This window comes from Bos taurus, chromosome Y (assembly GCF_002263795.3).
Source record: "Bos taurus isolate L1 Dominette 01449 registration number 42190680 breed Hereford chromosome Y, ARS-UCD2.0, whole genome shotgun sequence".
Classification (NCBI taxonomy): domain Eukaryota; kingdom Metazoa; phylum Chordata; class Mammalia; order Artiodactyla; family Bovidae; genus Bos; species Bos taurus.
In genome coordinates this window covers 2,179,408-2,202,805 of record NC_082638.1, presented here as the reverse complement: position 1 = coordinate 2,202,805, position 23,398 = coordinate 2,179,408, and the positions used below count along the sequence as shown (strand labels likewise).

General features: G+C 45.5%; 1 non-coding gene across 1 annotated transcript; it reads right to left on the bottom strand.

The window, feature by feature from the left end:
- Positions 1-1,161: 1,161 nt before the first annotated feature.
- TRNAC-ACA (transfer RNA cysteine (anticodon ACA)) lies at positions 1,162-1,234 on the bottom strand. Its single transcript has one exon. It is a non-coding gene; the product is annotated as a tRNA-Cys (tRNA).
- Between the last annotated feature and the right edge of the window lie 22,164 nt (positions 1,235-23,398).

Here is a 23,398-nt window from a genome sequence, read left to right as displayed (position 1 = left end):
GGCCGGCTACAGTCCATGGGGTCGCAAAGAGTCGGACACAACTGAGCGAACTCAAGCATGCTATTTATTCTGTGCCTGTTGTGTTAGGAACAGGCAGGGCATTAGAAAAGTATCCAGCAAAACATTATCTTGCCCCAACACGGTTCAAGGTTATGTGAAGAGAGAGGCATTAACAGATAAATGCATATGGCTTGGCTGTAAGGCTTCCTGTTTCCAGGCACTCAAGAATGTGGGTAACAGCTAGGGGCCAGACAGTTATGGCCCTTTGGACAAATAATGGCCCCTGTCTCACTTTTGCAAATAAAGTTTTATTGGAACAGAGCCACACTCATTCATGCATGCACTGTCCATGGATGTGTGCATTGACACATGAGCGTTAACTTTTGTGACATATCTGACATGCCACATTGTGTGAGGTTAAGTTGCACAGTTTAATGATTTGATACATTTATATGTTGCAAGAGGATTTGCATCATAGCATTATCTAAGCCCTCCACCACCTCCATTTATTTTTTTTTAAAGATAGCCCCCGTGATGGTGAAGGACAGGGAAGCCTGGCAGTTGAACAACAGCAACTCTGTAGTAGCTTTCAAGTAATACAATATAGTGTTGGTTACTCTCAGCCCAGCACTTGGCATCAGTTCCCCAGAACTTATTCATCTCCTAACTGTCCGTTTATACTTTTTGACCAATGTTCAAAGCATTCTTCTTGATAGCTAGAACCTGGAAAAAATCCCAAATGCCCATCACTGCATGAATAGATAGATACACTGTGGTATATCCATCTAAATGAATCCTATTCCACAAAGAAAGGAGCAAGTCACAGGGACATGTTACAGCTGAATGAGCCATAAAAACAGTATGCTAAGCAAAAAAAAAAACAAATGTATGATTCCATTCATTTGACAAGTAGGCAAAGGCATTTTTTTTTTCCCCCTAGAGAATAGAGTTGCCTGAGTTGGAAGTGCAGTTGCCTGAATATGGGCACGAGAGGACTTTTTAAAGGGATGTAAATGTTCTAAGTGAAAAGAGAAAGTGAAGTCGCTCAGTCATGTCCGACTCTCTGAGACCCCTTGACCTGTAGCCTACCAGGCTTCTCGGTCCATGGGATTTTCCAAGCAAGAATACTGGAGTGGGTTACCATTTCCTTCTCCAGGGAATCTTCCTGACCCAGGGATTGAACCTGGGTCTCCCGCTTTGTAGGCAGACGCTTTACCATCTGAGCCACCAGGGAAGTCAACTGGACTTAAATAGTGAAGACTGGACAGTGATACAGATTAACTTTAAAAAAGCACTGAAGCACACCTGAGAATGGGTGAATTGCATGGTATGTAAGTTTGACCTCAAAAAAGTGCTAAAATCTTTCAAAAAACTGACACAGACGGCCTTACCTGTGAAGCGTAAAAGATGTACTGTTAATACCTGATCCTTCCTAGAAATAGTTTGCCAACCCCTGGTGTAGAGATTTGTAGATGTTTAAGGGTTATTACAGGACAGACAGGAGTTCTCTGTGAGTATGTGAGTTATGGGAGGCAGACCCTGGAATAAATTTCAGAGAAATCCATGGATATATTTAAGGGAAAAGGGTTTTGTGCCCCCAAAAAAGAAACAAAATGTTGCTTGTTTAGAGGGGGAAAAGGGGGCAGGCGAAGGAAGGAAAAGAAGGAAAGAAAAAAGTAAAATCCGATTCTGGATTTGGAATTATCTGAGAGAAAGTCTGGGGAGATGTGGATAAATTTTATTTCTCAGTCATATAAACTTTAGCATCATCAACAATGCTTTTGAACCATGGTACTCGAGAAGACTCTTGAGAGTCCCTTGGATTGCAAGGAGATCGAACCAGTCCATCCTAAAGGAAATCAGTCCTGAGTGTTCATTGGAAAGACTGATGCTGAAGCTGAAACTCCAATCCTTTGGCCACCTGATGTGAAGAGCTGACTCATTGGAAAAGACCCCGATGCTGGGAAAGATTGAAGGTGGGAGGAGAAGGGGACGACAGAGGATGAGATGGTTGGATGGTATCACCGACTCAATGGACATGAGTTTGAGAAAACTCCAAGAGATAGTGAAGGATAGAGAAGCCTGGTGGGCTGTAGTCTGTGGGATCACAAAGACCTGGACACGACTTAGTGACTGAACAACAACAAAATTGATGTCCATAAAATGGGACTTGTTGAAATTTTGCCTGGGATTGCTTTAGATCTGTAGACCAAGGTGGAAAGAACTGACATCTTGCCGGTGTTGAGACGTTCTACCCACGAACATGGCACATCTGTCCATACATTTAGCTCTTTGGTTTTCTTTCTGTCTGATTTTGTAGTTTGCCTCATACACATCTTGTCGCACTTATTTTTCTAGATCCATCCTTAAGTATTTCACAGTTTGGGTGCTAATGTACATGTCATTGCTTCTTTTTTAAGCAATTTCTATTAATTTTGGCTGTGTTGGGTCTTCATTGCTGTGCAGGTGTTTTTGTTTTTCTTTTCTGGTTCCAGCAAACGGGGGCTACGCTCTAATTGTGGTGGCCTGGCTTCTCGTTGCGGTAGCCTCGCTCGTCGCAGACTACGGACTTTAGAGCACAGACTCAGTAGTCATGACACACTGGTTTAGTTGTCCCATGGCACGTGGAATCTTCCTGGACGAGGGATCAAAATGATTGTCGCCTGCATAGGCAGGCAGATTCTTAGCCAGTGGGCCAGCAGGGAAGTCCATGCCAGTGTCTTTAAAGTTAAAGTAAAAAAAATTTTTTTTATTTTTAATGGGAGGATAATTGCTTTACAATGTGGTGTTGGTTTATGCTGTCCAACATCATGAATCAGCCATCAGTTCAGTTCAGTTCAGTCACTCAGTCGTGTCTGACTCTTTGTGACCCCATGAACCGCAGCACGCCAGGCCTCCCTGTCCATCACCAACTCCCGGAGTCCATCCAGATCCATGTGCAGTGAGTCAGTGATGCCATCCAGCCATCTCATCCTCTGTCGCCCCCTTCTCCTCTCGCCTTCAATCTTTTCCAGGATCAGGGTCTTTTCAAATGAGTCAGCTGTTCGCATCAGGTGGCCAAAGGATTGGAGTTTCAGCTTCAACAGCAGTCATTCCAATGAACATTCAGGACTGATTTCATTTAGGATGGACCAGTTGGATCTCCTTGCAGTCCAAGGGACTCTCAAGAGTCTTCTCCAACACCACAGTCCAAAAGCATCAATTCTTCGGTGCTCAGCTTTCTTTATAGTCCAACTCTCACACCCACACATGTCTACTGGGAAAACCATAGCCTTGACTAGACGGATGTTTGTTGGCAAAGTGATGTGTCTGCTTTTAATATGTATACATACATCTGCTCTCTCTTCAGCCTCCCACCCACTCCCATCCAGCCCTCTCGGTCATCACAGTGCAGTGAGCTGAGAACCCTGTGCTACAGAGCAGCTTCCCACTAGCTGTCTATTTCACACATGGTCCGTGTATAGATGTCCACGATACTCTCTCAATTTGTCCCACCCTCTCCTTCCCCCGCTGTGCCCCCAAGTCTGTCTCTCCATTGCAGCCCTGCAAATAGATTCATCAGGACCATTACAGTCACATTCTTAATGTGAATGTCCCGAGATAGCCAGAAGCTCTTTCCAGGTGGCAAAAAAAAAAAGGGGGAACCGTGAGTAAAATGTTAACCTCTCCCTTCTCACCGTCTGTCTCTCGGTCTCTGTTTCTGTCCATCTTCCTCTGTTTGCCACTTAACTCAGACATTCCCACGTGCCAAGTCAGGAAGGAAGCTCACTTGCCAGTGACCTTCTTTCCCATAAGAATGAAACACTGGGACAGCTAGTGGCTGCAGGACTATAGCCATGCCTCCAGGTCCCTCGGGCCACACAAGTGACCGTCTTCAGTCCTCTGACCTGGGGTACTCTTGGGACAGGCACGTTTGTGACCCCAGGGACTGTAGCCCTCCAGGCTCCTCTGTCCATGGGATTCTCCAGGCAAGAATCCTGGAGTGGGTTGCCATGCCCTCCTCTTGACCCAGGTATCGATCCCGGGTCTCCCGCATTGCAGGCAGATTCTTTACCCTCTGAGCCCCCAGGGAACTCCTTCAGAGATTACATCCCACTGTTTTCCTTCCCACCTAAGTGAGAGTGATCCTGCCCCAAGAGCAGTGTATTCTTTGGAAAACAGGCTATTAAACTTCCCATGAATTTCAGCTCCCTCCATACGACGTGGTACACTCTTGAAGACTGGCTTCATAGGCTCTGTTGGGCAAAACTTGAGCGTTAATTCTCATTGATGACAAAAATTCGGAGAACATCAGAAGCCACCTTAGAATAAAATAGGATAGATTATTTTGTTTTAAATTAGTATTTATTTTTGTCTATTTATTTGACTGTGCTGGGTCTTACTTGCAGCATGTAGGATCTAGTTCCTTGATCACGGATCGAATCCCAGCCGCCTGCATTGGGAACATGGGGTTTTAGCCACTGTCTCCAGGGAAGTCCCCAGGATAGATTATTGCTTTTTTTTTTTTTTTGTCTCTGAGGTGTTAAACCAGTGTTTGGCAGATACAGTGCACAAACTAAATATTTGCAAATTCCTTGGCATTTTAGCTTATTGAACTGCTTAATGTAATTTTTTCAACAGCCAGGGAAGTCATTTATTATACAAATGACTGCCATGAAACTATTTCAAAAATGTCTAATTATTAGCATTGTTCTTTCAGGCAGCCGTGTTTCATAGGAAAAAGCAGATTCTGCATTTGTTTAGAAAAGCACTGATCCTTTTCTGTGTAGCAAGGTTATTTTAAAAATTAATTTATTAAAAAAAAATTTTTTGGCTGCTGTGGGTCTTCATTGCTGCGTGTGGACTTGCTCTAGTTGCGGCAAGCAGGGACTATTCTCTAGTTGCGATATGCAGGCTTCTCATTTCAGAGGCTTCTCTTGCAGTGGCTCCCAGGATGTAGAGTAAAGCTTTAGTAATTGTGGTACACGGGCTTGGTTGCTTCTCAGCGTGTGTGATCTTCCCAGACCAGGGACTGAAGCTGTGTCCCCCGCCCTGGCAGGCGAATTCTCAATCACTGGACCCACCAGGGAATGTCCAGTAATGTTATTAATGGCAATAAAAGATGGGTATCATTTGAGTCACTCAGTCACGTTGGACTCTGTGACCCCATGGACTGCAGCACGCCAGACCTCCCTGTGCATCAGCATCTCCTGGAGCTTGCTCAAATTCGTGACCATTGAGTCGGTAATGCCATCCAACCATCCGATCCTCTGTCGTCCCCTTCTCCTCCCGCCCTCAATCTTTCCCAGCATCAGGGTCTTTTCCAATGAGTCGGCTCTTTGCATCAGGTGGCCAAAGGATTGGAGCTTCAGCATCAGTCCTTCCCGTGAATATTCTGGGTTGATTTCCTGAATCAAAGATGTGTATATGATTAACAAAAAAAAAACGTGCAAGATTTCCACACGGTCTAGATTTTCCAGTTTATTAGGATTCTTTCGATTATTGACAGGTAGCATTTCTGACTTTGTAGGTCAGGCCCCTGTTGGGTACAGTTTCAAAGTTTACTGATTTTTATGATGATTTTGTATGTGTGTGTGTGTGTGTGATCTGATGGTCCTAAACATGGTGCCTACAGAAAGCAACAGCACCAGGAGGGTGGAAAGACAACTGAGACTTTTTAAAGACAAGATCGTTTGGGACCCTGATAGGATGGTCCCTCTAGTAACTGTGGATCTCACATATATTTCCCATCTAGCCAAGAATCACATCTCCCCTCCCCTCTAATCTTGTATGGTTTCAGGATGCTCGGTGCCCTTGTTACAGTGTCTTCAGAATTTCTAGTGTGTATCTGGGCTTCTCTGATGGTGCTAGTGGTAAAGAACCCACCTGTCAATGCAGGAGACACAGGAGACATATGTTCGATCCCTGGGTTGGGAAGATCCCCTGGAGGAGGGCATGGCAACCCACTCCAGTATTCTTGCCTGGAGAATCCCATGGACAGAGGAGCCTGGTGGGCTACGGTCCATGGAATTGCAAAGAGTTTGACACGACTGAGTGACTGAGCACACACACTTTTTTTTTCAGATTTTTTTTCTTTTGATGTGAACCATTTTTAAAGTCTTTATTGAAATCTGTTACAACATTGCTCCTGTCTTATGTTCTGCTTTTCTGGCCTCCAGGCACATGAGAGCTTAGGTTCCCCAACCAGGGATTGACCCCAAACCCCCATCTACTGAAAGGCAAAGTCCTAACCCTCAAATCTCCAGGGAAGTCTCTAGAACTCTGGTTTTAAACGTCTTATCTCTTCCACAGAGATCAGACAATGTGACTGGAATAAGGAATGCAGGCGTGTACTAAATAATTTTTTCTGAGTTGACATATGACAGTAGGTGTTACCAAAGTGTAAGACATATAAATATATGATTGTTGTTCAGTCGCTCAGTCGTGTCCAACTCTTTACGACCCCACGCTCTGCAGCAGGCCAGGCTGCCGTGTCCATCACCAACTCCCAGAGCTTGCTTAAACTCAAGTCCATTGAGTTGGTGATGCCATCCAACTATCTCATCTCATATGATTGAAGTGAAGTGAAATCGTTCAGTCATATCCGACTCTTTGCAACCCCATGGCCTGTAGCCTATCAGGCTGCTCCATCCATGGGATTTTCCAGGCAAGAGTGCTGAAGTGGATTGTCATTTCCTTCTCCAGGGGATCTTCCTGACCCAGGAATCGAACCCAGGTCTCCCGAATTGCAGGCAGACGCTTTACCGTCTGAGCCACCAGGGAAGCTAATGATCGTATGATTAGTATAGGGAACTGATCATCATATGATTAGTGAAGCTCAAATACAGAGGCACAGAAGAATTCCCAGTAATTTATGTCATGACTCCCCACTTGAAGATGTGGTATAGAATTTCTAACTCCTTACTGACAGGATGTGGCGAGTGAGTCTCTTGCAGTGGTTAAAACAAGGAAAGCAGTTAGAAAGTAACTTAAGAGCTAGGAAACTTAAGAGCTAGGACCTCAGCCACATAGTCTGTCAGTATGCCCAGTGTGAGTCCTGTAGGTCATATATTCCCTTGATAGAACGTGGTGCCTTTCAAATCTTCCTTCCAAAAAAAAAAAAAAAGCTATAAGCCAATCTAGTCGTGAGAATAACCTCAAACACATCCCAGTAGGAACAGACATTCTACAGAATATTTACCAGGTCCTTCTTCAGTCTCAAGATCTCCAAAAACAAAGGGAGCTCTGAGAGATTGTTACGGCTAAGAGGAGCCTCAGGAGCAATGGTGAGTAAAGGTAATGTGTTCTGAAGAGGGTCCTGGCTCCAAAGGGGACAGTGGGTAAATATGAAGGACGTATGGAGAGCGTGTGGGCTTTGCTTCCTCCAGTAAAACGTGAAAGGGAACGCACTTGGGTTTTAAAGGAGCTTGCGTGGTGGTCCAGCAGAAGCCCGCTAGATGCCAGAGTCTGAATTGTGAAGTCGTGTTTGCATTCGTGAATGCTAAGTCATTTCAGTCGTGTCCAACTCTTTGGGAACCCAGGGACTGTATCCCGCCAGGCTCCTCTGTCCATGGGATTCTCCAGGCAAGGACACTGGAGCGGTTTGCCATTTTCTCCTCCAGGGGCTCTTCCTGACCCAGAAACCCTAATCAGTTTATAAGAACACCCCGACGCTGCTGCGTTGGAGGATGAAGGGATAGCTACGTTAGAGATGTCTCAGGGTAGACTGTGTTCACTCTGTGTCTCATGCAGCTTGGATTATTTCCATGGAGGAAAGAACTGGCTTGCCCAGCACCCCCATTTTCTTTTCTTTTCTTTTTTATATTTATTTGGCTGAGCTGGGTCTTTGTTGCACCATGTAGAAACTTTAATTGCAGGCTGTAGGATCTAGTTCTCCGAAAAGGGAGTGAACCTGGGCCCCCTGTGCTGGGAGTGTATAGTCTTAGCTGCTGAACCACCAGGGAAGGGCCAAGGCCCCCTTTCTGTGACTGATGGGTAGGTGTTCCGAGCAGAGTCTGTAAAGGATGAGGCCAGCAATCACAGAGAATGTTGCTAAGTGCTCTATTTAGGAAAGATCGCTAAGTGCTCTATTTAGTAAAGATCGAGAGAGAGAGTCTTTGAAATATGCAAGGAAGCAGGCAGAGAAAGCAAGTGAGACAGAGAGAAAAGAAAAACACGGTTGTCAGAAGAAATGTGATCTGGGAGTGTTGACGTGATTTTTAGAAGACTCAACTTGTGTTTTGGAATATCATTCCCCTTTGGCGTTCTTCTGTACGACGCTTTCCTTAAACCCTGCCTTGCACTGTGCTTGGAACTAGATGGCCGTGGCCTTTAAGACGCAGTGGTAAAGATCATGACCGTGTGATGTTCCAGTTTGCTTTTATAAGAGGTTGATTTTAAGCTCCCTGTAAAGATTGCATTTCCCACCCACTATCTATGACAGTGCTTGAAGTGAAAGTCGCTCAGTCGTGTCGGACTCTTGGAACCGTATGGACTGTAGCCCACCAGGCTCCTCTGTCCGTGAGATTTCTCAGGCAAGAATGCTGGGGCTGGTGCTTTAGTCTCAAAGGCATGTCCGACTCTTGCAACCCCATGGACCATAGCCCACCAGGCTCCCGTGTCCATGGGATTTTTCCAGGCAAGAATACTGGAGTGGGTTGCCATTTCCTTCTCCAGGGGATCTTCCCCACCCAAGGACCGAACCCAAGTCTCCTGCATGGGAGGCAGATTCTTTACTGACTGAGCCACCAGGGCAGCACCAAGAATACTGGAGTGGGTGCCGTTCCCTTCTCTAGGGGATCTTCCTGACCCCAGGGATCAAATCATGGTCTCCAGCATTGCTGGCAGATTCTTTACCCTCTGGGCTACCAGTGAACCGTACATAGTAAGATGGCACTGAAGATAAATTGAATACAAAGGGGAAAATGACCGGTTATTTCTGAACTTTGTCAGAAAACTGGACTCTGGAACGTTGGCCTAGAATTGCTTTGTGGCTGAAAATGGCTCGGGTAGAACCTAAGACTTCCACACTGCAGACGGCCAGCCGCGTCCACTGGAGGGCAAATAGTCATGGACTCAATTCCAATCTTTTTCTTTGCTGAAGTTTTTGCGTTGTTGGTGTCTTAACTTGGGAAGACAGTGGAATTCCTTTCTATGATAGTAGAAAGAGGATTGCATCTTTTTTTTTTTTTTTAATTGTTAGGATTGATTGGATTAGGTTTTCTTAACACTTGGTCTTTGTTGCTACATGGGAGCTGCTCTCTAGTTGCAGGATTTACAGGAAAATTCTTTACCCCTGAGCCACCAGGGGAGACCTGGATTAGCTTCTTAAATCACGTTGTCTAAGAGTACCAGTTTATTAAAAGTATAGTTCGCACGGAGAAGTTCTAACGGCCGCAAGATCCACAGTTAGCATTCAGTCAGTTCAGTTCAGTCTCTCAGTCGTGTCTGACTCTTTGCAACCCCATGGACTGCAGCATACCAGGCCTCCCTGTCCATCACCAACTCCCAGAGTTTACTCACACTCATGTCCATTGGACTGGGGATGCCATCCAACCATCTCATCCTCTGTCATCCCCTTCTCCTCCTGCCTTCAATCTTTCCCAGCATCAGGGTCTTTTCAAATGAGTCAGCTCTTAGCATCAGGAGGCCAAAGGATTGGAGTTTCAGCTTCAACAGCAGTCCTGCCAATGAATATTCAGGACTGATTTCCCGTAGGATGGGCTGGTTGGACTCCTTGCCGTCCGAGGGACTCTTCAAGAGTCTTCTCCAACACCACAGTTCAAAAGCATCATTTCATTGTCAGCATAATGAATTTTTAAAATGTATCATTAGCTCTGTCATTTAATATGTAACTCAGTATGTAATTCTCGTCAAAGCACAGAAATCTTGGTAAGAACTCCTGCGCTGAGATATCACTGACTAGCTAAATGAAAATGTTAAGCTGTGAGATTCAAGTTCCTCATCTACAAATTGGAAAATTACTAGTAGCTTGAATGTGTGTGCTTGCGTGTGTGCGTGCTAAGTCACTTCAGCCTTGATCAACTCTTTGTGACCCTTTGGACCGCAGCCCATCAGCCTCCTCTGTCCATGGGATTCTCCAGGCAAAAATTCTGGAGTGGGTCACCATTCCCTTCTCCAGGGGATCTTCCCAACCGAGGGATGGAACCCCTGCCTCCTGCGTTTTCTGCATCGCAAGCAGATTCTTTATCACTGAGCCGCTGAGTAAGCCCATGATAATGAGTGGTTCTTGTATATAAACAGGAAAGAGTTGGTGTGTTAAATTTATCAAGGTGAAACTGGACTGCCAGATACCTCATTTACTTTCCCTGTGGACACATACTGCTTTACTATAGGTGCACCACGAAGGAGGAAATGGCAACCCACTCCAGTATTTTCACCTGGAAAATATTTATGGACAGAGGAGCCTGGTGGGCTACCATCCAAAGGGTGGCAAAGAGTTGGGCCCGACTGAGCGGCTGAGCAGCAAACGTTCTATTTCATATGAAAAGAAACGGAATCAATTTTTGCCAGGAATTACACTAGTATTCTTGATCCAATTTTAGACAAAGAAGATGACTTGAACCTCTTTAGGTGTATGTTGTATCACAGTAATACATGTGGTGGTCATGATTTAGTTGCTCAGTGGTGTCTCATTCTTGGCAACTCTGTGGACTGGAGCTTGCCAGGTTCCTCTGTCCATGGAATTTATCCAAGGCAGAAATACTGGAGTGGGTTGCCACTTACTTTCCCATCAGTTCAGTTCAGTTCAGTCGCTCAGTCGTGTCCAACTCTTTGTGACCCCGTAAATCACAGCACGCCAGGCCTCCCTGTCCATCACCAACTCCCGGAGTTCACTCAGACTCACGTCCATCCAGTCAGTGATGCCATCCAGCCATCTCATCCTGTGTCGTCCCCTTCTCCTCCTGCCCCCAATCCCTCCCAGCATTGGAGTCTTTTCCAATGAGTTAACTCTTTGCAAGAGGTGGCCAAAGTACTGGAGTTTGAGCTTTAGCATCATTCCTTCCAAAGAAATACATATATCTAAAATATATGTATATTTTAGATATACATTGTATCATAGTATGAGCCCTGGTGGCTCAGATGGTAAAGAATCTGCCTGCAATGCAGCAGACTGAGGTTCGATCCCAGGGTTGGGAAGATCCCCTGGAGAAGGAAATGGCAACCCACTCCAGTATTCTTGCCTGAAGAATCCTGTGGACAGAAGAGCCTGGCGGGCTACAGTCCATGGGGTCTCAAAGAGTCGGACACGACTGAGTGACTAAGCACAGCACAATCACTCTTAAGAGACTGCTTATATTTACAATGCCTTGACCAAAAATGGATAATCTTACTGCCTTTCAGGGACTGTTGCAGACAGACACTGTCTCTAACCCTGGGTTTAATTTCAACTGCCCTGTTGCTGCCTTCAAAAGCGAGCAGGCGTGGGGCGAGGATGCAAAAACCTTCCACAGACTCAGAGCGTGTGGCGCTCAAGTTGTCAGAGTAGGTCTGCATCTTCCTTGTACAAGGTTTTCACGCCAAAGGCCAAAAAAAGGAACTGAATCACGGTCACAGGAGAACCGTCCAGCCGCAGAAGGAAAAAGCAGCTCAAAGCCACATTTCACACCTAGTGGTATACATAGGTCAGGGCCACACTCTTAATCCATCCCACCCTCTCCTTCTCCCACTCAGTCTACAGCTCCGTTCTCTATGCCTTCGCCTCTACTTCTGCCCTGCAAATAGTTTCATCTGTACCGTTTTTCTAGATTCCAGATACCTGTGTTCACAGATGATATTTGTGTTGGTCTTTCTGGCTGGCTTCACTCTATTCTGGACTACTTATTTCTCATGGTCACAGCTGGAGGGAAATGGAGGCTACGGGGATCTGCCTTAGAAATGGACTCCAGGAATCAGCCTCCCCAAACTCTTCCCTCTCCTCAAGGACAGTTTTCACAACCACACAGTCTGTCCTTAGATGGAACTTCTCTCAGTTTCTCTGTCAACACAGCAACTGGTCGTTTTAACACCTTCGGTGGCTTTCGGCTGGACTTGCAACGGTTATTCCTTGTTGCTCTTCAGGCACTAAGTGATTGACTCTTTGCATAAAAGAGCCTCCCTGTCCTTCACCAACTCCCGGGGTTTGCTCAAACTCATGTCCATCGAGTCGGTGATGCCATCCAACCACCTCATCCTCTGTCGTCCCCTTCTCCTCCTGCCTTCAATCTTTGCCAGCATCAGGCTCCTTTCCAATGAGTCAGCTCTTCGCATCAGGTGGCCAAAGGATTGGAGCTTCAGCCTCAGTCCCTCCAATGAATATTCAGAACTGATCTCCTTTAGGATGGACTGGTTGGATCTCCTTCCAGTCCAAGGGACTCTTAAAGAGTCTTCTCCAGCACCACAGTTCAAAAGCATCAATTCTTCAGCACTCAATCTTCTTTATGGTCCAACTCTCACATCCACACGTGACTCCCGGAAGAATCCTCGCTTTGACTAGATGGTTTCTCCGTGGTCATCTTGAAATGTGTAAGTGGAATGACATGCAATGCCCCGGCTACGCTCTGTTCTCGCCAGATGCTACTAAACTCCTTTTTCCTTCATGGCACGCATCTATGAACCAGATTTAACGAGCGGTGAAACGAGCACTTTACCCTCCTGCCTTTGAGAAATGAAAGGCAGGTTTTTACCCGTTGTTGGTTTGATTTTCATTGTAATTTGGCTGGTCATTTCAGCTTTCTCAAAAAGGTAAAATATTGCTCCAAGCAAGCTAAAACTTTATGGAGTGATCACGCCTTTTATGGACTGATGCAAGCTGTGAATAGTCATGTGAAATGGGGGAAAAGCAGAGAAAAATACCTCTTCTTTGCAACCCTAAGGATTTTCCAGCAGCTTGATAACAAGCTGTAAAATACGCTTCTCATCACTTTCTGGAGATCATCCACAGACTGCTGCATTGTAATTTATTTATACTATTATCAAGCTCAAGGTTTTTCATAATCTTGATAAGACTATCTCCTGAAAGTTTGCCAGGCGTTTTTCAAAAATTGGAATATATGTTCTCTATATTTCTCTCCTAATCTCTCTTCAGGTTTTAAATAGCATTCTTTGCTTCTGCTGGGGTTTTCTGTTTGTTTGCTTGAACCAAATATTTTCTTGCATTTCATCCTAATTCTACATCACAGTGGGATTAAATGAGAAGTTGACAAGCATTGCATTTGTAGAAACTCTCCACATATTTAGGAGCTAACACAGTTCTGAGTTCATTTTGATCAAAAGAGAATGTCCTTAGGGAAATTTTAAAGGTATTTTGAACTGAAACAAATTGAAATTAAAATGGGTTAAAATGGAGGAAAATGTTTCTTTAAAAGTTTTCAGAGAAATATAAAAATATGTAAAATCCACTAATTTTTCACCTGCTGCTGCCAAGTCACTTCAGTCGAGTTCGACTCTGTGTGACCCCATAGACAGCAGCCCACCAGGCTCCCCCGTCCCTGGGATTCTCCAGGCAAGAACACTGGAGTGGGTTGCCATTTCCTTCTCCAATGCATGAAAGTGAAAAGTGAAAGTGAAGTAACTTAGCTGTGTCTGACTTTTAGTGACCCCATGGACTGCAGCCCACCAGGCTCCTCCATCCATGGGATTTTCCAGGCAGCTAGCGGGGAAAAAAAAAAAAGGCAAGTTTAATGGAAAATAAGAACAAAAAAATGATACAAGAAATATTACTCATTGAAATAGCAGACAAAATCGTAAGTTGATTCTCCTACATAAACACACACGTGTGTGTGTGTGTGTGTGCTCAGACTCTTGAGTTGTGTCTGACTCTGTGCAACCCCACCGACTGTAGCCCACCAGGGTCCTCTGTCCATGGGATTCTCCAGGCAGGAATACTGGAGTGGGTTGCCATGCCCTCCTCTGGGGGATCTTTCAGGCTCAGGGATCGAACTCACGTCTCCTGCATTGGCAGGCAGATTCTTTACCACTGAGCCAGCTGGGGAGCCACCCCCACCCATACACACAATGCTTTATTATGTAGAAAGTGGTGACATTTGAATAAGATCTGTAGTCTAGTTAACAGAGTATTGTATCAATTTGTAGGTCCTGGTATTGATACTGTACTATAGTAATGTGATTATCCTTTGATAAGCTGGGTAAGATACAAGCGACTCTGTATCCATTTCACAGCTTGTCCTGTGTCTCCATCTCAAAATTAGAAAGTTTCGGGACTGCCCGGTTGGTCCAGTGGTTAAGTGTTCACCTTCTAGTTCAATCCCTGGTCAGGGAGCTATGATCCCACATGCCTCGTGGCCAAAATCCCAAAACATAAAACAATAGCAATTCCGAATTCATTGAAAACTTAAAAAAAAACAGTCCATATAAATTTTTTTCAAATCAAAATAAGAAAATTTAAAGAAGTTGATTGTTCATGAATTCAATAAATATTTTTTTTCTCAATGGGCTCAAAATAAAAGCACCCACATGTCCTTCAACGGGAAAATGGACAAGCAGATTGTAATATTTTTCACATGGTCGAATACTTATCAGTACTTCAAGGGGAAAACTGGTTTGTAGATGCAAAGCGGATGAATTCCAACACATTCTCCAGTGATGAGCAAAACATAATATCTACTGTATGTTTCTGTTCATACACGTTTCAAGACAGGGCAGATTCCACAAGCTGCCGGATGCAGAAAACTCTTTCCAAAAGTTCATCGAATCCCTAAACAACAGATTTTTTTGTGCTGTAGGAATAAACCAATTTATTTCTCCTTAGTAAAAAATGTGTTGATTGTAATGGTTTTTATTTTGACTAATAAAGATCTGTTTGAGCCTTAAAAAGGACAGGGCAGAGCTAACCCAGAGTGTTGAATGCCTGTGGTTACTTCTGAGAATAAGGACATTGAGTAGAAGGTGATTTTTTTTTTTTTGAGTGGTGGCAGTGTACTTTTCTTGGTTTGACAGCTGTACACGTATGAGTAGGTGTTTGAGATCCCTCATTGTGTGCTCTGTGCTACATCGCTTCAGCGTCCAACTCTTTGCGACCCCATGGACTGTAGCCCACCAGGCTCCTCAGTCCACAGGATTCTCTAGGCAAGAACACTGGAGTGGGTTGCCATTTCCCTCTCCAATTTTTAATTTATGTTATTTGATCTATTTATTTGTGCTGGGACTTCTTTGGGGTGCACGCATTCCTCTCTGGTTGTGGCACGGGGGCTCCAAAGCACAAGCTCAGTAGTCTTGGCATGGGATCTTAGGTGCTCTGCATCATGTGAGGTCTCTGTTGCCCACCCAGGGATCGAACCTATGCCCTCTGCACTGGAAGGCAGATTCTTAACCACTGGACCACCAGGGAAGGTCCCTACTCTTGGGAACTTGAGGCACCTCTCTCAGTTGTTTCCAGACCCTTCTCTTAAGGGCATCCAGTTATCAGCTTAGCAATATAATGTTCAGAATTGTTCTAAATTAGTATTTCTTTTCTGTACTAGTAGAAACAGGCTTTCATCTATGCTTTAAGTTATGGTTCTGAATACGTTTAGATCTTTTGTAATTTTTTTTTTTGTAAGAAAAATCTTTCCTGTATTCTTCTGTCTCCTGAAACAATCGGATATCTTCAATTGGGTTCAGCTGTACTCAAAAAAAAAAAGCAGAGATTGCTTTTTCCAAAGTCTAATCAATACCAGTTATTTCTTTTCCTGCTCCTTGCGCTGCAGGTCTGTTCAAGGTGAAGCCTGGTAGCGTTCCTACGGTCCTATCTCTGGCACATTTTGATTGAAATATGTATGGAGTTCTTACAGGACCTTGGTTCTATGTTCTGACTTGCAGAAACCAAGGTGGCAGTTATTTGATTTTGTGATTATTTAATGGTGTTTGCCCCAGATCCAGAGCTGCTGGGGTGCTTCCTATTTGCTCGGCATGCCAGCTATCCCAAATAATCTGATTTTCCTGAGATAGTGGGCACTTATTCCTGCTGTCTGTATTTACACTGTCGTCATGGCATATGTTTTTTATAAGTGTTTCTTTTTTAAAAGTTAGTGTTGATTTTTTTAATGTTGTGTTAGTTTCTGCTGTACCACAAAAGTGACTCAGTTATACACATGTACACATTGTTTTTTCACATTCTTTTCTTTGATGGTTGAATCACAGGGTATGGAATATAGTTCCCTGTGCTTTACTGTGGGACCTTGATGTTTTACACATCCTACATATTATAATTTGCAATCTGCTAATTGCAAACTCCCACCCCGTACCTCCTCAACACCCCTGCCCCCACCCTTGGCAAGCACGAGTCTGTTGTCTGGGTGTCGGAGTCTGCTTCCGTTTTGTACATAACTTCATTTATGTCGTCTTTTAGATTCCACATCTAAGAGACATCCTATGATATTTATCTTTCACGTTCTGACTTCACTTAGTGTGACCATCTCTCGGGCCATCCATGTTGCTGCAAATGGTATTATTTCATCCTTTTTTTACAGTTGAGCAATATTCCATTCTTTATGTGTGTACATGTCATTCCACAGAGTCGGACACGACTGAAGCGACTTAGCAGCAGCAGCAGCAGCAGCAGCATGTCATTACATCTTTATCCATTAGTCTCTCAGTGGTCACCTAGGTTGCTTTATAAGTGTTTTTTTTTTTTTTCCTGGAGCCAAGTATTGCCTTGATAATTGCTTAAATTTTGAAAGTTAGATAAACCTCAAAGGAATACTGCATTGAATAGGTATCATATAGTTTCTAGAGTAAGTTAGCATTCCCCCATAATTGCTGCTGCATACATGCAGTATGTGGATTGATTATTAGATAGATCATAGACAGATGAACAGATACACGCTGCTGCTGCTGCTAAGTCGCTTCAGTCGTGTCTGACTCTGTGCGACCCCATAGACGGCAGCCCACCAGGCTCCCCCGTCCCTGGGATTCTCCAGGCAAGAACACTGGAGTGCGTTGCCATTTCCTTCTCCAATGCATGAAAGTGAAAAGTGAAAGTGAAGTCGCTCAGTCATGTCCGACTCTGTGCCACCCCATAGACGGCAGCCCACCAGGCTCCTCTGTCCATGGGATTTTCCAGGCAAGAGTACTGGAGTGGGGTGCCATCGCCTTCTCCAAACAGATACATAGATGATGGGAAAAGTGTTAGTCACTGAGTCATGTCCAAGTTTCTGCAACCCCATGGACTGTAGCCGGCCAGGCTCCTCAGTCCCTGGAATTCTCCAGGAAGAATACTGGAGTGGGTTGCCATTCCCTTCTCCAGCGGATCTTCCTGACCCGGACATCGAACATGTGTCTCCTATATTGCAGGCAGATTTGTTCCCATCTGAGCTACCAGTTGATAGATAACAGATAAATGAGAATAGAATTATAATAGATAATAGAGACAGAGCCATAGCAGATATACACATAGATCTCCAGACACAGAGAGAAGTAGAGTGCAAAAGTCTTGGCTGTCATATGCGGGGCTACGTGGGGCATCATGTGCGCTGAGGGGTATGGATCGGCGTACCTGGTCTCTGTCCACCAAGTGCTGATAGGTCCTCCCGGCTGTGACAATAAAAATGTCCGTAGGCATCACCCAGCGCATCTAGGGAAGGAACATTTCACCCGGTTGCAAACTACTGCCGTAGAGAGACAGATGATGTAAGACGATGGGTGATCGATGGATAGGTGGGTGGATGGGTAGACAAGATAAAGGCTGGTGAATCTGTTCTGTGGGGCTGTTCTGGGCATTGCAGAGGGGTCAGTATGCTCGGTGGCCTCTGGCAACTGGAAACCTGTAGAATGGGGCCCTTGCCCCACAGGAAAATGTCTACAGAAAATTAAAAATGCCCACTGGAGGGAGAACCGCTTCCGGGCTAAAAACAGTATTCACGTATAAACACATGGATGTGTGGTATGGTCTGTTACAGAAACATCATCATAACCAAGTCAAGTAAATATGTCATAGCATCTCATTCCCGACATACATTAGTACTCCATCTCCAAAAAGTAAAAGACCACTTCCTGCCTGGGGGCTGTCCTGGTGGCTCAGCTGGTAAAGAATCCATCTGCAATGCGGGAAACCCCGATTCAATTCCTGGGTCGGGAAGATCCGATTGAGAAGGGATAGACTACCCATTCCAGGATTCTTGGGCTTCCCTCATGGCTCAGCTGGTAAAGAATCCACCTGCAATGCAGGAGACCTGGGTTTGATCCCTGGGTTGGGAAGATTCCCTGGAGAAGGGAAAGGCTACCCACACCAGTATCCTGGCTGGGAGAATTCCACAGACTGTATAGCCCACGGGGTCCCAAAGAGTCGGACACGACTGTGCGGCTTTCACTTCACTTTCCTCCCTGGCAGCAGTTTTATTATCACACTTCATGAAAATGAAGCTCGCTTTTCTGATATCATAAAATCACATTATTTAAATGCATATTTCCTCAAACGAATCCACTCACTTTTATTACTTTTTACAGAGCATTTATGTCTGTCAACTCATTATCGACTAGGGTGTTTAGGCAGAAACTGAAGTCTGTGGCAGGCAATTGTTTATTTTGGCTGGCCATAAATTAATTGTTATTTCAGTAACACTTGCTATCACATTCAGTAATCATAGCTGGCACACCTGTAAAGGCTTCTCCATCAGCCTCTGTTTCTTGATCACTTTCCATATCAGAATCCATCGCTAACGGTTTCTGTCTTTTTGTTGGACTGACATCCGCATCGTCTGAATCAGAAACTATGTTCTGAGACAGCACTCTACTTGTTGCTCAGACAGGCAGAGAAAGCATGAGAAAGTTCACCAAAAAATTCTTCTTCACTCAAAGTTTCACGGTGCTTCATTTTTTTGATAATTTTCTGTTTATAATATGCACAAGGTCAGTGCAAAACTCAAGTGGAGAAAAAGGTGGATGTTAACAGCTCCCAGGGCCTGCACAAACTCATGTCCATTGAGTCGGTGATGCCATCCAACCGTCTCATCCTCTGTCGTCCCCCTCTCCTCCTGCCCTCAATCTTTCCCAGCATCAGGGTCTTTTCCAATGAGTCAGCTCTTTGCATCAGGTGGCCAAAGTACTGGAGTTTCAGCTTCAGCATCAGTCCTTCCAATGAACACCCAGGACTGATCTCCTTCAGAATGGACTGGTTGGCTCTCCTTGCAGTCCAAGGGACTCTCAAGAGTCTTCTCCAGTACCACACAGACTTTCCTCCAGTTTCGGGTGGAATCTTCCCCGACCAGGGATTGAACCTTGTCCCCTGCGGTGGCGGGCAGATACTTAGCCCCTGGAGCGCCAAGGGAAGTCTCCCAGGCAGGTTTTACCTCTGTGTGTAGTCAGTTGCTTCAGTCATGTCCAACTCTCTACGACCCCATGGTCTGTAGCCCACCAGGCTACCTCTGTCCGTGGGATTCCTCAGGCAAGAAGACTGGAGTGGGTTGCCTTTTCCTCCTCCAGGGGATCTTCCCATCCCAGGGATTGAACCCCCGTCTCCTGCATTGGCAGGTAGATTAGAACTCCAGAAGCTCTACCGTGTCCACATGGAAACGTGCAGAGAGGTGGATCCTGGAGACACAGCTGTGCTGTGTTTACATGTCAACTGCTGTCTGTGAGAAGTGGTGAGATCAAACAACAACAATATAAATGTAGGAAAAGCTTGCTGTCCTTTCCCCTCTAATGCGCAGGTTGCATCAGCAATCGGATATACTCACTGGTCCATAATCCTGATCGGCCACAATTCCGGTTAACCACACCCCGGGAAAAATCACGTGTAAGAAACCAGTGCTGGAATTCGTCTTTGTCCCTCCGGCAGTTACAGTTCAGGGCACAAGAAAAGAAAAAAAACAACTTGATGGAAAGGCATTAAATAGGTGGGGATTTGTCTTGCCGCGTTCAAAGAGCTTTCACTGCTGAACACTTAGATCTGGGAGACAGATCCTCTTGATGTTGTCAAATAGTAGACGTCTGAGGAAAGAAAACCAAGGTTTTATCGTCGAATGGTGCTGGCTGTGTTCGTTTTGAGGCTGGAGTTTCTCAAGAAACCAGATCAGGCCGCTCTTGCTCTTAATCTGGAGTTCTTTTATTTTTCTCTTGAACAGCCCACTTCATCACTGCTGGGGATGAAAGGCTCTGCTTTCTTTTGAAAAGAAGTGGATTCTTTTTTTCATCTTGAAGTGCTCATTCAGCTGCAAATAGCTCTTTGTCCATCCCAGTAATTGCATTTTTAATCAAGCGTTTTTTTCATTCAACTCATAGGTAGTGATACATTGTTGGTGTGATAAGTGACCTCTAAAGGAACCTCTCTGGAGAGGGCAGTGGCACCCCACTCCAGTACTCTTGCCTGGAAAATCCCATGGACAGAGGAGCCTGGTGGGCTGCAGTCCATGGGGTCACTCTGAGTCAGACACGACTGAGCGACTTCACTTTCACTTTTCACTTTCACTTTCATGCATTGGAGAAGTAAATGACAACCCACTCCAGTGTTCTTGCCTGGAGAATCCCAGGGACGGGGGAGCCTGGTGGGCTCCCGTCTGGAGGGTCTCACAGAGTCGGACACGACTGAAGCGACTTAGCAGCAGCAGCAGCAAAGGAACCTCTCAAAGCTGACATCTCGAAATGAGGAGACACTGTCTTAGTTTCCTGATTAGACAGGATGTTGTCCTTGTTGTTCAGTCTCTAACTTCTAGCTGGACTCTGTTGTGACCCCATGGATTGTAGCCTGCCAGGCTCCTTTGTCCATGGGATTCTCCAGGCAAGAATACTGGAGTGGGTTGCCATGCCCTCTTCCAGGGGATCTTCCCGACCCAGGGATGGAACTCATATCTCCCTCCTTCATTGCAAGCTGATTCTTTACCGTTCAGCCACCAGGGAAGCCCTCCCTCTTCATACTGACATTTTTTTTTTGAAATATTAAGCTCTGTTTCTGACTATAATCACATCTGGACTTAGAGGACCGATAACAGTAATACAAAAGATAATAACACAATTTACACCAAGAGCATAGATATATATTTTCATCATATGGGCTGTTCGTTGTCCATCTTGGACATTTACGCCCACCCTGGTGGGTACCCCTTGCACATACATCCGTGGGAAAGGCTTACTGGTGTCTCTACATAAGGAAAATTGGTCATCTTGCCTTGAACGTGGTTTGCTGCCATGGACTGAATACACGTGCCCCCCGCCCCAGATTCTCAGGTGGAAGCCCTAAGCCCCAGTGTTCATCTTTTCTTCTGTAACATTTATTTGGCTGCACCAAGTCTTCCTTGCTGTTCACGGGATCTTTGACCTTGCAGGCGAGGCACATGGAGTCTTTAGCTGCTGCCCGCACAGTGCTCATGGTGGCGTGTGGGGTCTGGCTGCCTGATCCAGCGCTGAACCCGGGCCCGCCGCCTGGGAGGGCCGAGGCCTCTGGGGGTGATCCTAGGGTGTTCATCTGGGAAGTGAGAGGGTCAGAGAGGGGGGGCTTGATCTCACAGAACTTGAGTCCTTACAGGAAGCCCCAGGAGGCTCGCTCTCGTTCCCCCTCTCTGTGTCTCTCTTGTCTCTCTGTCTCTCTCTGTCTCTCTCATCTCCCATATCTCTGTCTCTCTCTGCCTTTCTCATCTCTGTCTCTCTGTGTCTCTTTGTCTCTGTCTCTCATCTCTCTGTCTCTCTCATCTCTCTATCTCTGTCTCTTCTGTCTGTCTCTCATCTCTGTCTCTCTGTCTCTGTCATCTCTGTCTCTGCCTGTCTGTCTCTGCCTCTCTCTGTCTCTCGTCTCTCTGTCTCTCTCTGCCTCTCTCATCTCTGTCTCTGTGTCTCTCTATCTCTGTCTCTTCTGCCTGTCTCTGTCTGTCTCTGTCTCTCTGTCTCTGTCGTCTCTCTGTCTCTCGTCTCTCTGTCTCTCTGTCTTTGCCTCTGTCATCTCTGTCTCTATGTGTCTGTCTGTCTCTCATCTCTCTCTCTCTCTCCTCTCTGTCTCTCTCCTCTTTGTCTCTCTCTCTCTGTCTCTCCTCTCTGTCTCTCTGTGTCTTGTCTCTCTCTCCTCTTTGTCTCTCTGTCTCTTTCATCTCTCTGTCTCTCTCTGCCTCTCTCATCTCTGCCTCTGTCTGCCTTTCTGTCTCTCTCTCTCTTTGTCTCTCTCGTGTCTCACTCCTCTCTGTCTCTTTGTTTCTCTCTCCTCTCTGTCTCTGCCTCTCTCCTCTCTGTCTCTCTCTCTCTGTCTCTCCTCTCTGTCTCTCTCTCTCTGTCTCTCTAATCTCTGTCTCTCTCTGCCTTTCTGTCTCTGTCTCTCTCATCTGTCTGTCTCTTGTCTCTCTGTCTCCCTCTCTTCTTTGTCTCTTTCTTCTTTCTGCATCTCTCTCTCCTCTCTGTCTCATCTCTCTGTCTCTCTCATCTCTGTCTCTCTCTGCCTTTCTGTCTCTCTCTGTCTCTGTCTCTCTCATCTGTCTCTTATCTCTCTGTCTCTCCCTCCCCTCTCTGTCTCTCATCTCTCTGTCTCTCTCATCTCTGTCTCTCTCTGCCTTTCTGTCTGTCTCTCTCTGTCTCTCTCATCTGTCTCTTATCTCTCTGTCTCCCTCTCTTCTTTGTCTCTTTCTTCTCTCTGCATCTCTGTGTCTGTCTCCTCTCTATCTCTCTCATCTGTCTGTCTCTCTCTCTCTGCATCTGTCTCTGTCTCCTCTCTATTATCTCTCTGTCTCTCCCTCTCCTCTCTGTCTCTCATCTCTCTGTCTCTCTCATCTCTGTCTCTCTCTGCCTTTCTGTCTCTCTCTGTCTCTCTCATCTCTATCTCTTGTCTCTCTGTCTCCCTCTCTTCTTTGTCTCTTTCTTCTCTCTGCATCTCTGTCTGTCTCCTCTCTATCTCTCTCATCTGTCTGTCTCTCTCTCTGCATCTGTCTCTGTCTCCTCTCTCTTATCTCTCTGTCTCTCCCTCTCCTCTCTGTCTCTCATCTCTCTGTCTCTCTCATCTCTGTCTCTTGTCTCTCTGCTCCCTCTCTTCTTCGTCTCTTTCTTCTCTCTGCATCTCTGTGTCTGTCTCCTCTCTCTTGTCCCTCTGTCTCTTTCCTCCCCGTCTCTCTCTCACCACTCACTCCCTACCCAAACCACAGAAAAGTGAAAGTGAAGTCGCTCAGTCGTGTCCGACTCCTTGCGACCCCACGGACTGTAGCCCACCAGGCTCCTCTGTCCATGGAATCTCTCCAGGCAAGGATACTGGAGTGGGTTGCCATTTCCTTCTCCAGAAGATCTTCCAGACCCAGGGACTGAACCCATGTCTCCCGCATGGTAGTCAGACGCTTTACCATCTGAGCCACCAGGGAAGACCAGACCACAGAGGTGACTGCCAAACACATCGTGACAAACTTCAAATTCCACACTTCTGATTGACAATGCCTTATCTACCATATGGCATAATTTAATGAGCTAAAATTGACCTTTATCTAGTTATTAGTTATAGGTGTATTATTAGCAGAAAATA